This window comes from Balaenoptera musculus, chromosome 9, assembly GCF_009873245.2.
Source record: "Balaenoptera musculus isolate JJ_BM4_2016_0621 chromosome 9, mBalMus1.pri.v3, whole genome shotgun sequence".
Classification (NCBI taxonomy): Eukaryota; Metazoa; Chordata; class Mammalia; order Artiodactyla; family Balaenopteridae; genus Balaenoptera; species Balaenoptera musculus.
In genome coordinates, this window is record NC_045793.1 from 69,337,267 (window position 1) to 69,356,757 (window position 19,491).

At 36.7% G+C, this 19,491-nt stretch overlaps 1 long non-coding RNA gene across 1 annotated transcript; it reads right to left on the reverse strand.

Moving 5' to 3' along the window:
* Nucleotides 1–1,621: 1,621 nt before the first annotated feature.
* Nucleotides 1,622–14,834, reverse strand: LOC118901015. The gene is made up of 3 exons (XR_005021272.1): nucleotides 14,585–14,834; nucleotides 7,250–7,406; nucleotides 1,622–2,575 (listed from the first exon to the last, which is right to left on the reverse strand). It is a non-coding gene; the product is annotated as an uncharacterized LOC118901015 (long non-coding RNA).
* Nucleotides 14,835–19,491: the final 4,657 nt, after the last annotated feature.

A 19,491-nucleotide genomic window follows, 5' to 3' on the forward strand; every position in this document is an offset into this window, starting at 1 on the left:
TATATTCATGTGAAGGGATTAAACAATAGGTCCTTTGAGCTTCTGATCACTCCTTAAAGGGAGGAGAAGTGAAGGAAAACACAGCCCAGGAAGCTACCCTAGAGAGCCTTGATACTCTCAGACAAAAGGATTCCCTCATTCCTCACTCATGATTATGGTAAAGTTGGCTGTTTTCATTTGTACTCTTCCTAAATTCTATACTTAGTCTTGGCCAGTGTAGTTGGCCGTTTTCTAGGAGTTTGCATTTTCTCTAGTGATAGGAAGAGTTTCAAGCCAAGTGAAATGTGGTCATGAAATTCCCATTTGCTCCTTTCCACTCACATCTCTCCTCCAGCCCTTCCCGGAGATGTTCACACAAAGTGGCCAGGGCCCTTTAAAACAACCAGAAGAGCCACATATGTACAGATGGCACGAGTGTGAATTAATTTTGATTTATTTACTGGTTAATGTAATGTTTTACTCATAATTCTTATTGACATTATTTCTTATATAAAAATACAAATAACCTGAAATATCAGGAAGTATATTGGAAGACAATGTGACTTCACACACCTGGCAATAAAAAAAATCGAGAAACTAAGGATTTAATCTTGATTATGTCCCTCCTTGTGACTTACTGTGTGACTAGAAACAAGTCACTGAATTACATCAGCTTCATGCCTCGTTCTAGAAAAATAATGATAGTTTCCTGCAAAGAGGGGCAAAATTTGCACACAAAATATGTCTCTTTGGTATAAGGATTATCTTGAGCTGGTTATGTGTAAACAGCAGACAGCTTACCCTTCCCCCTCAAAGTGAGAGAGTGGCATGGACTTATATACACTACCAAATGTAAAACTGATAGCTAGTGGGAAGCAGCTGCATAGCACAGGGAGATCAGCTCGGTGCTTTGTGACCACCTAGAGTGGTGGGATAGGGAGGGTGGGAGGGAGACGCAAGAGGGAGGAGCTATGGGGATATATGTTTATGTATAGCTGATTCACTTTGCTGTACAGCAGAAACTAACACACCACTGTAAAGCAATTATACTCCAATAAAGATGTTAAAAAAAAAAAAAAAAAAGCAGACACAGGAGAAGCTCTGAAAACAGAGTAGAAGTTTCCCTTTTGTAAGAGTCATTTACTTTTATAAGAGAAATCTTTATTTCTAACTGTGTCTCTCTCTTTGTACCAGGAAGAAAAGGATGACAATCTCCAGAAACGGCAAGTTCTTAAATCTGCATAACAACCATACCCTTGTTTACAGTGTTGTGCCCACAAACCTTCCAAAACTGCCTCCTGACCCCCCAATAGTTTTTTTTTAGCTGGAGATGGTATTTAAGTAGGTGGCTTGGGCCATTTCAGGGAGTTACTCAGTTTTCCTGGATATCTCCCATGTATGCAGGAGGAATATATGTTATTGAATTTGTTTGTTTTTCTTCTGTTAATCTGTCTTTCATTACTGGGTGGTCCAGTAATAAAACAAGTATAGAGGGAAAATTATTTTTCCTCCCAAAACCTGTTATGGGAAGGTGACATAATTGTTATAGAAAATACTTTGTATTATAGATTTGAAAGTAGTTGAGAGAGACATATATAGAAAGGAGGAATGCAAGGTTAAAAATTTACTTAGTACTACTCAGATACAGAAAAAAATGTACCTATTTATGTTCTACAATGGATTTATTTCTTTTTATAAGTCCTTTCCCTGATGAGTTTAGCACTTACAAAGTGCAGAAGGTTGGGGGACAGAGCGATGGACCGGGGGGTGAGGGCAATTTACACTGAGCCACATTCCCTTTCATTTTAAATAACTTTTTTTTTGGATGAATAAGTCATTTTCAGGAAAATGCTCAGCTCTTTTGGACTTTCTTTTCCACCTGGTACTTTTCCCTAAAATGGCACTGAGGCACCTTATGGTGACAGGGGAACAAGAAGGTCTCAGGTTCTTGTGGCTTCTGCAAGTTGGCTTTGGTTTCTGGACTCATGTCTACTGAGAGGCAGTTCTTCCAGTCTTACTTGTTGGGGTATATTCTGGCACCCACTGCTAAGGTCCATGGTATCCATCCATTTGTTCCTAGTGACGAAAGTCCTATGTATTTTATAGTCTCTTCCTCTGATCCCTGCACCTGTATTATTCCTCCATTCTTCTTAGCTCCTAAATATTTCTCTGCCAGGACATGCACAAACTTTTGTCTCCTGCATCTCATGCAGAGAAAGCTAGAGGTGCTGCTTCACTCTTATTTATTCAGCCACCATCTTCAGCAAAGGCCAGAATATTGCTCTAGCTCTATATCATATATGGAGCTGAGCCAAATGCCAAGGTTCCTTAGAGCCCCACAGGTACCCTCACATGAGATGAAGAGGTCTTCTCACACATATGGTTATTTCCACAGCACCCTCCCACTTGAAGGGGACTGATCCGGGAACAGAAAGAAATAGGAATTTTAACATTAGCATCTGACTTACTGGCATTCCCTTCTCCTTCATGTAGACATGGGTCAGAAGGAAGTCTCCCTTTCTCCTTGAAATTCTCATTTGCAGAGATTTCACTTATGCCATATTCTTAGTTCTCTCCATCCATGGTTTATAGTAACCTTGAAATAAAATTTGACAGGACTGTTTCCAATACAAAGAAGAATTAAAAATTTCAAAGAATATATCTGTAATGGCTTAATATCCAAAAATGATGATTAGTTAGACCAGTATATTAATATTAACTGGGTATCTATCTGGCTATATACCATTTGTCCATCCAGTCTTTCATCCATCTATCTATCCATCTAGCTATCTATCTACAACACTAAGCTACCTAGACACATATATGTAATACCAGAGCTTGAAAAAAAAGAATTTAACATATCCAAAAATCTGTAAAGGACCATAAATTCCTTATAAAAGAAATGAGTTCACAGCAATGAAAATTTATTCATAATTATGTAATACTGTCATTCAAAAATATTTATTAATCACCTACTGTGATGGTTAATATATGTGAACTTGGCTAGGCCATGATACTCACACATTTGGTCAAACATTAGGGTAGATGTTGCTGTGAGGGTATTTTTTAGATAAAGCGGACATTTAAGTCAGTAGACTTTGAATAAAGTAGTTTACAATCATAATGTGGGTGGGTCTCATCCAACCCAATTAAGAGAAAAAGGAATGACATTTTTGAGGAAAAGGAAATTCTGCCTGCAGACTGTCTTTGGCCTGGAGCTGCAAAATCATCTCTTCCCTGGGTCTGTAGCCTGCTGGCCGACCTACAAATTTTGGACTTGCCAACCTCCACAATCCCAATGAATTATTCTTTAAAATAAATCTTTCACTCTCTCTCTGTATACACACACACACACACACACATATCTCCTATTGGTTCTGTTTCTCTGCAGAACCCTGAGTAATGCAGCTACCTTTCCTACTTCAAGAGATGCAGGGATGAATGTCATTGTTCTTGTCTTCATTAGATAATTGTCCACGTTGGAAAGCAGACTCCAAATAGATTCAGTTCAACCAAGACCTTGAATAGATTTATATTTAGTTCTCAAAATAATTACCCCTATGTTATCTTATATAATCCTTTCAAACCGATAACATAGGTGATAAAGTGCGTATCATCTATAAATAGGGGAAACATAGGCTCAAGGATTTTAAGTAATCCAGCAAGAATTATATATTTATATATTTAATATAATATATATTAAAATCAATATCATATATATTAAATATAATATATTTAATACATAAATTAATATATCAAACTGATATATATTTAATATATTAAAAATTAAGAAATGGAAAGATTTTTTTCAGATTTGTTTATTCAAAAAAAATTTCATGGAGGAGCTTTGGATCTGATAATAATAAGTAGGCACATTGCAAGCGACATTCCGCAGGAGAAGCGAAAAGAAGACTGTGACAAAAGAAACCGGGTAATGAACATTACACTGCTTTACACACACTGCCCATTCTTCAATAGCACAATTAAAAGCAGACTATGTGCCTTACAACTGGTGTATTTAGAAAGCCATTACAATCTTCAAACACTAAAAAGGAAAGAAAAAAAACAAAGAGCATTTTTAAAGCAGTTATAACACATTTCAGCCATTCACTGGGTTCTCAGATCAGACTGAAAACTGAAAGTTCACATCTACCTGAAGTTGCTTGTCTAAGATCACTGTTCTGAGAGCTTTACAACCATTTCAGAAGCTTCTTCAAGTCCAACTCAACAAGAAATTTAAATCTACCATAAATATCTGTGCTGTGGCATCATGAACCTGTGTACCTTGTAACTCTGTGGCAACAGGCATTTAAAATTCCAAATCCTAGAATTTTGCAAGATGTTTCAGAAATGGAAGTGTAATTGAGTATAAAATGCTGTGTCCTAGGGCAACAGTTCTAAACCTTAATAAATATAACATGTAGACATCATCATTTATTGCAGCATAAAGTAATCTTTCTTGTCTACAGGCAACTGGCTGTCTCTATAGAAATTCAGCGAGCATATTGGGCCAAAGCAGGTCCCAGCAATGGTACAGGGACCAAACACATCTCAGCAAACATATGCCTGTTAGCTATGCAGATATCTACTGCAGATTCTGGCTGCACAGCGCCTAACAAGCAATGCCAGCAGCACTGGCCTCAGTAAAGGCACAGGTCATAAGCCAGCATTGGCAGCTTCAGGGTACCTACGCTCCATTTGACTATAGCTTTAAACTTTGCCTCGTACGCCTACCGCAGGGGGAGCAGATAGCATATGCTGGCAAGTCTCAAGGGCCTTGCTAAGCAAGTGCAACAGAAGTAAGGATTCAAGAAAAGCAAAGAAAAAACAAAGGGAGTTTTTATAGTCCTTTTATATATTGATGGTTAGAGCAATGTTTCCTGTTTTTTAAACTGCAGAGCATTAACGAGATCCTAGGTGTAAAATGGTTAGGACGTTACCTGGTCAGCCAGTATGTGCTGCCCAAGATGTTAATATTCACACAGAGCCAAGAAGGGATTGTGGAGGATGAGATTTGGATTCAAGTGCTTGTCCCACAGTGTTGAATATCACCCCCACCACGTGGTCTCCATTTGGCTTTTCATTGTTTAATTACATAAGAGGAAGACTCTTTCCCAGGGAGGCAGGCTATTTTTAAGCCTAAGCATTTTCATAGCAAGAGGCAGTAGAAAGAGTTCCTAAAACACAGGATTGAAAATATTCACAAGAGAGTATCCATGCTCAGTCACTAGATGGAGCTCACACTCAATTCAGTTTTGGGGTGTCAGAAACATGACTCAAAGTCAACGTGAGAATGAAAATGCTTTAAATGTGTTGGATAGGAAAGAAAGGCGCTTAAAATAAACCTGGTGATTGGGGATGCTGTTATACAAATTTCCAGATTTTGCAAGAGGGTAGCTATGTCTTTAATTCTACTCTCACTTTAGAAATTCCTGGTAGGCTATATGCAATAACATACTTGGAAATGATTTGGACTGGACAATGGAAAAAGATAATTTTCAGCCTTGGAGTTGGATTGATTAATATACTGCTCTGACCTAGTTCAGAGCCCTCTGGGAGTGCTGTTCTAGAGGCAAAATCCATCTGCCTGTTAACCTCAGGAGGAAAACCAGAGGAGGCCTCATGAAGGTGGGTACATTCTGGCTGGAGAGACTGCTGATGTCCTCCATTGAGGGAGGAAGCAAAGCCCCTGACTGACTTCAGGTCAGGGGCCAGCAAACCTTTCCTGCCAAAGCCAGACAGTATATATTTTCGGCTTTGCAGGCCAGATGGTCTTTGTCACAAGTACTTGATTCTTCCAACATGTAGTGCAAAAGCAGCCATAGGCAATATGTAAACAAACGAGTATGGCTGTGGCCAATGAAACCTTATTTATGGACACTGACATTTGAATTCCACTTAATTTTCATCTGTTACAAAAATTATTCTTTTTTTTTTTTAACCATTTAAAACACTGAAGCCCCTTCTTATCTCCTGGGCTGTACAAAAACAGGCAGCAGGCTAGAATGGCCCATAGGCTGCCATCTTCCGATCCCTGTACTAAGTTAAAAGGTAAGTCCAGTGTGTTAAGGTGGAGCTATTTTTATCCACCTGTGATGTTTCCTTTTTTTGCTGAGAGTCATCTGTCAAAGTTATACCTCTGGCCTCTTGTTTTACCCCTTACTCCTTCTTATGGAGGTAGACTTACCAGATTGGTGGATCATACCATTAGTTGATGTTTCTCAGTTGCACAGAACTAAGGTATTGAAGGTCCTAAATTGTAGGTAAATAGATAGTCACTGGCATCTATTCTTACTACTTGTCTGAGGCAGTGGGAGTCAATAACTGGGGGCAGGTGTGTCCCGTTTGCAGACTTAAACTTTCCCTCAGGAGTTCTCAAACAGACTTTGTTTTAGTCCTCTCCAGCCAGCCCGCGTTATCAGGGGAAACTGACTGGATCCTGATTAGACCTGAGCCATCATTTCCAAATCCTCCAATAGTAACCGGTTCAGGAAACTTCGCTTAAGGCCAGGGAACGTTTGTAATATGTGATGGTAAATGTTACTAGTTTGGGGATGGGCACAGTGACCTGAGTTGACTCAAATCTTTTTCCAAAGTCAGAGGACATGTTTTTCTTTTCTGTCACTGGATATGAACAAGAGAGCATGGTGCCATGTAATTCATGCTGGCATTTATCTTGTGACCATAAAGGAAGCAAACCCGAGGACAAAGCTGGTATACTGAGGACACAGAGCTGAGAGAGACGGTGAAAGCTTCCATAGCTCTGACTCATACATGAGGAGAACCCAACTTACCTCTGGATATCTTGTTTTGTGAGAAAATACATTTCTGTGTTGTGTAAGATTTCCGTAGCTTATAGCTATAATAATAATAAGCTACTTAAAAGGGGACAGAGGGTGATTTTAGATTTGTTTTTTTTCACTGTATAAATAATACATTATTAGTGAAGAAAAAAAGATAAAAAGCCCACCCTCAAGAAACAACCAAGGTTAGCATATTATCATGTCATTCCAGATGTTACCCTAGGTATACACACACATGCATGTATTTTACATTAACAAATATATACTATGCATAATGTTTCTTTTATGTTTAGCAAGTTAAAAGTTTTAAATAGTTTTAGATCTACAGAAGAGTACAGAGTCTTCCCATATACCCCATACCCAGTTTATGACCTTAGGATGGTATATTTATCACAATTAATAAACCAATATTGATATATTATTGTTAACTAAAGTCCATACTAAATTCATATTTTGTTAGTTTTTACCTAATGTCCTTTTTCTGTTCCAGAATTCCTTCCAAGGTACCACACTCTACATAGCTGTCATGGCTCCTTTTTGGCTCCTCTTGGCTGTGATAGTTTCTGAGACTTTCCTTGTTTTTGAAGAGCTGGATGGTTTTGAAGAGTACAGGTCAGGTATTTTCTAGAATGTCAAAGTGTTTGGTTTCACTGATTTGTTTTCTCATAGTTAGACTGGCGTTATGGTCTTATGGTCTTCCACAGAGGTAAACTGCCATTTTTATCACGTTAGGTCAAGGATATACAGAATCAACATGACTTATCACTCTTGATGTTAACCTTGATCACCTGCTGAAGTAGTGTTTACCAGTATAAAGTGTATACTTTTTTCCCCTTTCCGTATTGTACTCTTCGGAAGGAAGTCACTATGCATAGCCTATACTTAAGTTGTGTGGAGTTAAGTTCCACATCCTTGAGGGGTCTCTACATAAATTATTCGAAATTCTTCAGCAAGGGGGAGATTTATCTATTCTCCCCTTCATTGATATGTAATGTATTTAGCACTTTCTTTTCCATGAAGCGATTTGTTAAGTCTTTTCATGTCAATAATGAAAAGATCCACATCATCATTTAATTAGCTGCCTAGTATTCCACTACATGTACGTACCATAATTTATTTTTATCACTTTCTTATTAACATTCAAATTATCTTCCTTTTAACTATTATAAACACTACAATATATATTAAGAAACTTGAGAAATTCATGGGAAGGATCATGCCACAGATGTGAGCTGAGTTTAAAGAATGTCAGAAATTGTGAAGAGATGGACTATCTCAGAGCTGGGGACACACCTAGATATCTAAGTAACCATGTCTGTGACCCAGCACTAGAGGCCACTTACGGCACAAGTATTGAGAACCTGGGATGATCTCAAATTCGTAACTACATCTCAACTACATCTCAAAAGTGAGAAAAGTGCTTTTCTTTTGCATTCCCACACGAAGACGCTCCAGAGAGTTCTATGCATTACCATGGCAAGATTTGGAGGCACAGAAGCATCATATTAAATTTGAGAGTTAATTGTTTGTAGCCAAGAAATCCTAAATTAAATCACAGTCTTCACTATAACCCTGAGTGTATCTCAGACTCAGGAATGAGGAGGAAAGAGGTGTCCATGGCTACCCTTTGGGCACAGGATAGCCAGCATCTCAGACAGAGGTAGGGAGCTGTCCATAGTGAATATTCCTCAAACACCAATAAGTGACTCTGATAAGTGAGTAACAATGGGTAGGGATGAACGGGTTAAATCTTTCCAGTTCATCTTTCTCCCAGAGCCATCTCAGGGCTCAGGTTGAAGACAGTACTTACTTAGTTACTTCTAGTCCCACAGAGAGGGTCACACGTGGGATTGTAGGAGTCATTTTGTAAGCCTCAGCAAGGCGAGGGGGATTCATTGATCATGCCTGGATTGATGAAAACATCAGGACTTAAACAAAACCTGACCTTTGACATAGTTGGACTGAAGAACAGCATTTGTTGACAGGCTGCAACCCTAAGGCTTTCATTGGTGGTTGAACACACCCAAGAGAGGTCCTCAAACCCCAGTCCTAGTATTGCAGAAATGGACTTTGAGGGCTCAGCAAGCCAAGCTTGTGAGTGCCTCCATAGGCTGGAGAGAAGAATGATGCTTATCTAGAATCCAAAATGGGTGGAAAGGAACAAACAGACAGGTGCTGGGGGAGAGAGTGCTGCTCTTTTGCCTTTCCCTCCTTTGCATCCAAATACAAACTCCACCCAGTGAAGGCTTTACATCTGAAATCTCTGACCAGCACAACTGATAGACACAAAAACTTAAGTGAGAAGAAAATCTCAAAGACAACGACTTCTGAAATAATTATATCACATTATATCTGCTTAAGAGGTAAAATATTTCTTTATAGCTTCTCTTATTATATGTATTTTTTTAATTGAATTTGATTTTTCACCTAGTTCTATTAAATAAAATTCCTTATATCACAGCAGAAAGGCCAAATGCATGCAAAGGAACTCAACAAAAATTAAAAACAAAGAAACATTACGGCATGTCTTATTTTATAGAAAGGGAGAAAATATCATCTATTTTTATGAAACAAATTTTCCATCTCTTGGACTTTTACATAGTACTGACTCTAAACATTTTAAAATCCACATTGATTTCTTACAGCAACGTGAGTAAGATCAAATCCCTGGAAACCAGGTTGAAATTAAGCTATGTATCTGTTCCATTGATTATTACCCCAAGATTCAAAATGAAACTATGACTGGAGTGGGCAAAAGAATGAGTATAACATAATTAAAATTGATAAATGAAATATAAAATAGATAAATATAAAACTACTAAATCGTAGTACTTACGATTACAGAACCATGACCATGTGAAATAAATAGGGCTACAAGAAAATGCAATAAGAAATGAAAAAAGAAGTTGGGAGTTTAAGTTTGCAAAGTTCCTTATTTTGCATAACAAAAAGTCAATAGATAATGTATAAATCTGAAAATGCAGCTTAAGGAAAAAAATATGTTTTAATTCATATTTCTTTAATATTATCTTCATATTTTTCTCCTATGTTTAGAGGGATCTATCTTTAGGAATTAATATCTTTTAGTGTAAAGAAACATTGATTTAAAGCTCTGTGATTCCTTTCGCTTTATTTCAGTTTCTTCTAGTTCTATGTCATGTTAACTTTAATACATTTAAAATTTTAAAATAACATGAAGAGTATGATCACATTTTATCTTTCTTATTTACATCTGTGTTTATAGATGCAAGAGGTCTGAAATGGTGTTTGTAAAAAACTGAGGACCAATATTCCTCGACAGTAGCATTTGGGGGAATTGTTACTTCTTTTTTAGACTTCTTCCAATACTTGTATGTATTTCTTGAATTGCTAGAATTAATATGTGCCCCTAAATACATAGATGCATATGTGTAAAAATAAATAGATAGATACGTGTGCCACACCTTTTGTATATACACATCCATAGATATGTAAATACATATAGTCTAGAAAAATTAAGTTAAGGTTTTTTTCCTGGGAGGAGGGGAGTGGTATTAGGGAAGGGCAAAAAGGAATGATCACTTTTTACTCTCTCTATATACTATTTGCATTTAATCATGTATTACTTTTGTGATTTTAAATGTCTAATTTTTAATCAAGAAAAGAGAGAAGTTAAATTTTAAGAAGGGTACTTTTCTCCATCACATGCTTGATTCTTATATTGGTTAAAGCTCAAAGAAAATGTTGGGATATTTGGTAAGGTCTGCAACCCAGCTGAATGTAGGGAAAATATGTACCTTATAGGTTGTTTTATCAAACAGGGCTTGGGCCTTGGAGTTGTGTGTTCTGTATTTCCACGGATTGTCTGAGAGTTCCTTTAAACACAAAATGCCCTACGTAGGCCTAGTACATCCAGATCTACTTAATTGAAGAGAAGTTTGAGTAGTAGTTATAGAGTAACATATATGCTTTGTTGGGCAAACATATTTTTGCTCAAGTGACAGATTGGGAAAAACCTAGCTAAAATATTCCCCAAATATTTTTTAAAAGGATATTCACATGTTGAATCAATGAAATTAGTTCAAAAAACTTCCTTTTCTTTGTTACTGATTCATGATAGAAAGAAAAATCTTTTCTTTAGAGCCTGATAGAGTACATTCTAACTTAAGTCAAACTTTACTCTTTTCTTTCACTACATAATGTTCAATTGTTAGTTTGAATCATGAGCACATTACCTAGATTACATGAGTTTTAAAGAATATGTAATTATATTTGCAATAACAACTACTGGCTTTAAAAAAGGCCTATAATACTGAAAACTCATGTAAATGTGTTTTCAGGCAATTAGAGAATGGTGTCTTTAAAATGGTTAATCTATTTTACATTCTTAATTTTTAATTTAAAATGGGGTTTTAAATTTAATGAATCCATTTTTATTTGCCTTCAAAAAACAAACGTACACATATTCTCCTGTTTTCCAATAGATGTCAGTATCAAAAAAGTAAAGAGCAAGTCTAGTCATTTAATATAATTGTCTTTCAGTATAAAGGAGAATATTCTTTTCCCTTCTTTCTGGTTTCATGTACTCAGAATTTCTAGAGCTGGTCTAAGCAATCCAACAAGGGACAGTAGTTTTAAAATACATAATGGTTATTATTTTTGGGGGGGGGCAGGTAGGAATTCATGTAGTTAGTGTAGGTAGGAATTATGGTACATGAAATGGAAGAAAATACTAGGGAAACATCTGAGTGTTTTCTAGATAATCCCTATTTCTTTCTTTGTGTTTCTTCTCTGTATAAAGATCTAATTCCTCCTTGTTAGTTCCCATTTCCAAATGTTAATCCACAAATGATTTTCTGTTCAAAAAGGAGCTTACATATTTTCACATGGCATTTTAATCTTTGAAATGCACAATGTCTTTTTTAAAATAATAACATCACTAGTCTTTATCTCCATTCCGTTTTCACTATCACAGAACTTTAATTTACCTTAAATGAAACATCATATTAAGAATAAGTATTAATTACTAGAGTTTTCAAATTAATTCAGCAACAATATACAGAATTCAAGGCTGGAGAGAATTGAGGATTTAGAATTTTGTCAAAAATGGGAAGGAATTTTACTCTGAAATTTGTATTTAATCATATGTTATCAGTATAAATTGAGTCCTAACAGATTTTAACATGGTATGTAAATTGCAGAACAGATCCATTACAGACTCATGGAACTTCTGAACTAAGGTCATGAGGAAGCAATGGTGTCACCATATACAAAGAGAAGAAGTGCAATGGCATTGGGAGGAATGGCTAACAAATTCAGGTCATGCCTGTCATTTTGTTTCATTCCATTACACTTATCTAACTTTACCTTTCTCTACTTTTAGACTTCGGAATTTGTATCTACTTAATTTACCAAGAGAGAAATGAAAAAGGATCTCATGCCATCTGCACTCTTCAAAATCTTAGAGACTAAAGGACATGAAAGCATTGCTTTTAATAAGATTAGGTTCATGCATTTGAAACATGCCACAAACAAATAAAAAAAGTTAATACCTGAGTTAATAAAAGGAAGAAAAAGGTGTTTCTCATAGTTCGCACAAACTCTGTTCTTTACGAACTCTGGTCTTTCTCTTAAATTAAGTGCTTTTATTTTTATAAGAAAATTCACACTGTTTTTTTAAAAACTCAAAGACCATAAGAAGGGTTACCAGGGGGTAAGCGGGGCAGAAGGACAAAATGGGAGATTGGGATTGACATATACACACTACGATATATAAAACAGATAACTAATAAGGACCTACTGTAGAGCACAGGGAACTCTACTCAGTACTCCGTAATGGCCTATATGGGAAAAGAATGCAAAAAACAGTGGATATATGTATATGTATAACTGATTCACTTTGCTGTACACCTGAAACTAACACAACATTGTAAAAAACAAAAAAGAGAGTATAGGAAGGATTATATAGTAATGAAAATAATAATACAAGATAATGAAAATGAACAGTGTCTTCCCAGCCCACCAAAAGTTCTATTCCTTCGGAAGCAAATCCTCTTACTATTTTCTGGTTTCAATTTCACTGGTATTTATTTCAATCTTTAAATTCTCTTTTATAACACTTTTTTTGGGTTCACGAAACATATACATTGTCTATTGATTTCTTCTTATAATAAGAAAGTAATTGGCTCACATTTGTCACCTGCTACATCTCCTTTCCCCCTCTACATCAGAAAACTTTCTTAAACCTCCATTTTTCATCCATTTTCCATAAACAGCATCTTTTAACCCCTCTCTCTGTAAAACGGAAGACATTAGAGCTTCCACCAATATCTCCAATTCTATCCCCTCCCCACTCCCTATTTGCTTTCTGATTCTCTTGTTTTACGATGCTAAAGTTAAAGATATATACATTCTTTTCAATAGCCATAGTTACATTGTACACTATTTCTAAGAAGCATTCTAGGAATAAATAAAGATGCTTTACTATCTTTCTTTCTTTTGGGGGTTCTTATCCACTCCTGTGTCTCTCAATAGCAAAAATTAGGGGCAAATACCCCAAGAAATCCTCAATTATTCCCAAGATCATATTACCTAAGTATTCCACTCCCTTCACGCCTCCTGACTCTGCAGACCTCCTTTCTGTTCCAATCTCTGTTCCTGGTAATTGGCTTCATCCTGAAAAATCCTCTTACTGCCTTCTTGGAAATGTTGAATCTACTGTTTCCTGGACCATATTTTCCTCTTTCTTGGTTTATTCCTTGTTTTGCCAGAGCACTTCGTTGAAAAACTCACTAAGAAAGGAATTTTCCAGGGAAAGCTTTTCTGAATGACTTAAATGTCTATAGTCTATCTACCTACTTCATTGATAGATTGACTGATTTGGATTTCTAGGTTAAACCTCATTTTCCCTCAGTCCTCTGAAGGCATTGTTGCGTTGTCTTCCACCAGACTATTGCTATTGAGAAATTTGAAAAACATTTGGTCCATAACCTGGTCTTTCTCTCTGGAAACACTTAGGAGCCTTACTACACAGAAATTTCATGGTGATGTGTCTGATTATAGATTTTTGTTGTTGTTTTTGTTGTTCCTGTGTGTATAAGTTGGTGGGTTTTTTGTTTGTTTTGTGTGTTTTTTGGCGGCTTTCCTCCTCTATCTAGTGTTTCTCGATGAGAAAGAGGCTGTAGTAAAAATGACTATGTACTTTGTCCACAAGTAGAGATTCTTGCCTCCCCTACTTAGGCTGCATGTAAACAGTCAAGGAGCCTTGTGTTAAGTTTTGGAACGATTAAAGGCCAAAATGAAGTAGGCTTTGTTCTGGGGTACCAACTCCTAAATTTTTCAAAGTTCATTAGAGAAAAATTCTCATTTTATTTTTCTGGGGCAGAATCACCTGGCTCTTGGCATTTCGTGCTAAATGCAGAGAAGTCTTCCACATAAAATTTTAATGAATTCTTATTTTAATTCCCACATATCATTCCTATCCATTTCTATCTGTTGAGATTCCTCAGGGACAAATCTCCTTTTTTCTTATTTAGAGGCACTCCATTCATATTCTTCACTGGGCCCTATGCCAGACTACTTTACCAGTCACTACTTACCCATGAATTGGCTCTCACCTCCCCAAAGCTTCTAGCTTTCTAATTCCTCCCCTCCTATTCTCTTCTTTATTTCTAGATACATACTTTTTTACTCTATTACTCCTAAAGGAATAGATTTTTAGGAGGGAAAGGAGATAGACTTGTAGGTTCAATACATCATTTGATATTGGAAGTCTCCCTTGTTTTTTTTCTTTAATATTAATATTCATTATAACATAAAATTACCGGAGTTTTGGATATCTGTGTTTTGATTCTGATGACTGTTTGTTGTATTTAGTTTTAATATAGGCAGCTCCTAAGAAAGAAAACAGGAAAACAGGAAACTTTGTTACGTTGTTAACAGTGAATGAGTACAACTCAGGGATTTCCAAAGCTTCTGAGGGTGTTGTCGATAGAACTTATAGCTAAGGACATACAACTATGTACAACTATGTTCACAGCAGCATTGTCACAATAGCCCAAAGGTGGAAGCAACCCAAGTGTCCATCAGTGGACGAAAGGATAAACAAAATGTGGCATATGCATATAATGGAATATTCAGCCTTAAAAAGGTAGGAAACTCTGACACGATACAACATGGATGAATCTTGAAAACATTATGCTAAGTGAAATAAGCCTGTCGTGTAAGGACAAATATGGTATGAGTCCACTTTTATGAGGTGCCTAGAATACACAAAATCATAGAAACAGAACATAGGGTGGTGGTTTCCAGGTACTGGAGGAAGGAGGAAGGGAGAGTTAGTGTTTAAAGGTTACAGAGTTTCAGTTTTGGAAGATGAAAAGTTCTGGAGAAGGATGGGGGGATAATTACACATCAATGGGAATATATTTAATGCCATTGAACTGTACACTCAAAAATGGTTAAATTGTCAGTTTTATATTATGTGTTTTACCACAATAAAAAAATTAGTAAAACATATTGGAGAATGTATTTCTTTGGTTCACATATGCTTTTCATTATTGATCATGATGGCACATATTAGCAATCGAGAAGGGTTCTATCTTTATATGTCTACTTTACCCTTTTAATATATTTTCCTTTCTTCCCCCCTGACTTCAGAGAAAATAAAATTGCTCATATCCGAAACCCACACAGTTGGAAGAAGATCCAAGTAAATGGATCTCATGGTCCTCATCCATTCTGCCGGGTGAAAGAGAACAACGGACCAGGTGTTTGAAGTTGGCAAGTGTTCATTTTTTTACTACCTCTCATGATATTCTGATGTTTCAATTTCCAACATATAAAATGTTAATTTCATGATTTAGATGAATCACTTTCCTTGGGGAAAAACTAGACTTAAACACCTTTATTTGTCTAGATTTCGTTCTTGACTTTCAGTTCAGTGAGAGATGATGTAATATATCAGATTCTAGATTCAAATACTCCTGGTTCTCTTTCGGATTCTTCCATTTAACCACCATATGACTTTTAGCAAGGTGCTTACTCTCTCAAAGGCTCAGTGTTCTCAGCTATAAAATGGACATAATGACTACTTACTAGTGTGGATGTGAAGATCCAAGGAGTTAGTGCACAAGGCAAGAAACTGATAACCTGTTAGCATCTATGACATATTTGGGGGCCAAACTGCAGTTAGATTAGAGTGAATTAGGCCTTTTAGCATCATGGAATTATATTCAAGTAAAAACCCATATAAAATCAATTGTCTTTAATGCCATGAGGGGCACAGAAAAGACAACATAGGGATTTTTTTCCAGTTTATTAAATACAAAAAATTACAATAAAATTGCAAGTACAGTTTTCTAAAATGTGATTGTCTTTGTTAAGCCCATTTTGATTAGACAGAAAACAGCGTGTTCTAATAATTTGCTTAAAATCTGTTAAAAGTAATACCTCCTGGGGAAACAGCCTTTAATTTAATCTCCCCCATCTCCACCAATCTGAATATTTTAACAATTATCCTATATTTAATCTCCATCTCAAATATCAGAATGCTCATTTGAATTTGAATTTCTGAAGCTTTAAAAGAAATAAAATGGTATTTCTCTTTGGAGAAAGGCAAAGGAAGGAGGGAAGGAAGGAAAGAAGGGAAGGAGGGAGGAAGGAGAGAAGGAATGAAGGCAAGAAGGAAAGAAGGAAGGAAGGAAGGAGAGAGAAAGAAAAAAAGATTATTTTATAAAAAGAATCATGAGAGCTACAAATTGTTTTATTGTGTGATACTGGCATTAACAATAAAATTTTTAAAATCTATTCTTTTAAACTTTCCCCAGAATATAAAGTTCAAAAAAATTCTGTAAGATTAAAATTCATGAAAGCATTTCTTTTATATCCATATTATAATATACTTTACTTTATCATCTTTAAAAATGCCTCCAAAGTGGACATCATCTTATTCACTGTTAATCTTCAACGCATATTTTGGTTGAATATTGATTTTAACTAATTTTATCAGTCCCTTTCAGAAAAATAAATTGAAAGGTATGATACATTTAAGTTAGAAAATCTAATGTCTTTCAGTTTGCTTGCCCGTTTTTTGGCAGTAAACACATTGGGTCTCAACTTCATTCTAACTTTATGGTATTTTGTTGAAAAGGCTCCTTATGAATATATTTCTGTTTCTGGTAGCTGAATGAATGAGGCCTAGGATTCCTGAGTATGCCTGACATCTCCTACACCACATACTTTGGCCATGTATGATATATGGCTCCAGGATAAGTAGTTCTTTCATGAAAGACAGCAGGGCTTCTGCTTTGTGACTGCCAGTTTGCATCCCAAGGAGGCTACCCTTCTCATGGATGCCAGGTGTGAACTGTGAGGGGTGAAGGCAGAAGATTTGTCTGAAACTTAATCATATCCAGGGCTAGAACTTTCTTTTTGAAGATTAGAGCCCAAAAGCCTTGTTCAGTAAGGCTCTGAACCAATGGTGAAGAGTGAAAACCATGATCTCTAAAGAATATGTGTCTTGTTTTCTATGAGAATAAGGTTAATAGAATTTCAATACCACTGCACTTAAGAGACTTGTTATATTGGCCTAGAATCAAAATTAATTAAGTAGTTTCCAAAAGTTCATGGTATGTATTCTTCCTGTCCAATCTTCTAAATATAGCTCTGTCCCATATAATTTTAAAAATTCTGTATACTGAATTTTAACTGTCCTCATACATAAGCTATTTAGTGGGCAAGATGTCCAGACCCACATGCTATAGACGAAAACAAACCAACCCCCAAAACTCATCTGTGAGCATTTACAGGTATGTATATCAATATTCTTGTTGCTCTCAATACCTTGGTCATTACAGCTGGAGAGTCTCCCCTTTACTGGAAAAGTCAAGTCTAAGGCTGGTTATTTTTTTCACTAATATTTTGTTGGTAATTTGCCACTTGGTAAAACTGGCTTTAAGAGTTCCAGAAAACGCTTGGCTCCCAGCAATACAAAGGACCATTGCAGGCATTTTTGGTTAGTGGTGATTGAATGCAGATTGCAGGATTGTTTTGCTAGACCACATTATTCTTTCAAATGTTTCTCCAGTAGTCGCATATTACTTTCTAATGATAATCATTTGCATTTTCAAAGCCCATTTTTGCCCCTGATGTTTTATGAGGAATTTACTCAGAGCTCATCTCTGTCTTCACTGTGCTTCCCCTGGTTTGAGCGGAGGCCTGCAGCTTCTGGGCTTTGGCATAGCCATCGTAATAAATGGCTGCAAAGGACCAGTAGGAAGAAACCCATGAAAACCGCCCAGCATAGGCTCTATAGCAGGTGATGGGCAAAGCAGAATGCTATCATTTCCCATACTCACAGAAAAAGAAAAAATGAAGGGTGTGCTATGAACTCTATTTCAACACCATACTTAAAAACTGTTTTTCTTAAGAATGTTACTGCTCTTAGTCTCCTTATGTAATGGAAAAGGTAAACAGAAGGCTAGGCAAGTCAGTTGGATGTTTTGGCCTAGCCAGCTCCCAGTTTTTATTTTCATGTCTCCTGCTTCCGCCCCCATATGCTTCTTTCTCTCCACTTCTGGTGGTCAAAGGCCTACTCTGCAGATGTTTCTCCCACACAGTGGAAACATTCTCTAATGTGTCTGTACACTTCCCTTCTCTGCTCATATGGGAAAAGGAAAAACTGGAGAGACATCATGAATTTCTGGATTGGTCTTATTCCCTTCTGTGCCTTTCAAAAGTGCTGAAACAGAGAAAAAAATTACTTTAGACCTATTCACCTTTCCCACACTGCTTGCTACAGAAATTGGTTTATAAAGTCATTGTTTTTACTTTTAAAAAGTAAATAAATAATCTTATCGTACCATCTTTCAGAAGTCTCAAGACAGCTAGTCTGTGTTAGAAAACTTTTATAATTTGTTTAAATTGTATTGTTTTTAAAATAAGAGTGATAAATGCTGCAGACTTGGAAAATGAGACTATCTATGGTTTATTATACATAAAGCATATACGTAGATTGCATCCTGGAATTTTCAAATAATTTTCATAAAGAGATGCTCTTCCCTATTTGCACAGCGGAGGACGGGACCAGTATGCTGAAAACGCAGGATTCACAGAACACAAAAGAAAACAGTTGCTTTAATTTTCTCCACTCCCCCCACAATCTTTCTGTAAAGCCCAAGCCATCTCTCTGCCCTTGGATGATACCTTGAGCAGCATCCATAAATGACCCGAGTTCTCTTTGAATCTATTTCCTTTAGTCACTTTAGTCATAAAGATATTCTCAGTTCAAAAATTAATATGCCAATGTCTCTGCAGTCAAATGCTCTACCACTGAGCTATACCCCCAGCCAATGTCTCTGTTTGAAAACCAACTCTGAACTTTATTAGAGGTTCTTCCTCTCCTGTGACCCCTCCCTCCCGATTTGGCCTGCTGCAGGTGAGAAGTATGTAGTGAACCTGTGAGTGTGTGCTGTGTGCTGTGTGTGTGTGTGTGTGTGTGTGTCCTGTAGGAGGGGTATTGGGGTTTTGATCTTGGTTTCTCTTTACTTTATCACGTCTTCTCTCCTGAAGCCCAGAGCTTAGTCATGGTTGAAGCATAAGGGTCAGGAAAGAGCTTTCCTGGCCACCACTGATTTCCTGCTATTTCCCCACACCCTGGGGGGAAAATAAGACTAACTGTCCACTAGGATGTCTCAGGTCAATTCCTGACAAGGGTGATGCCTTCCCAACT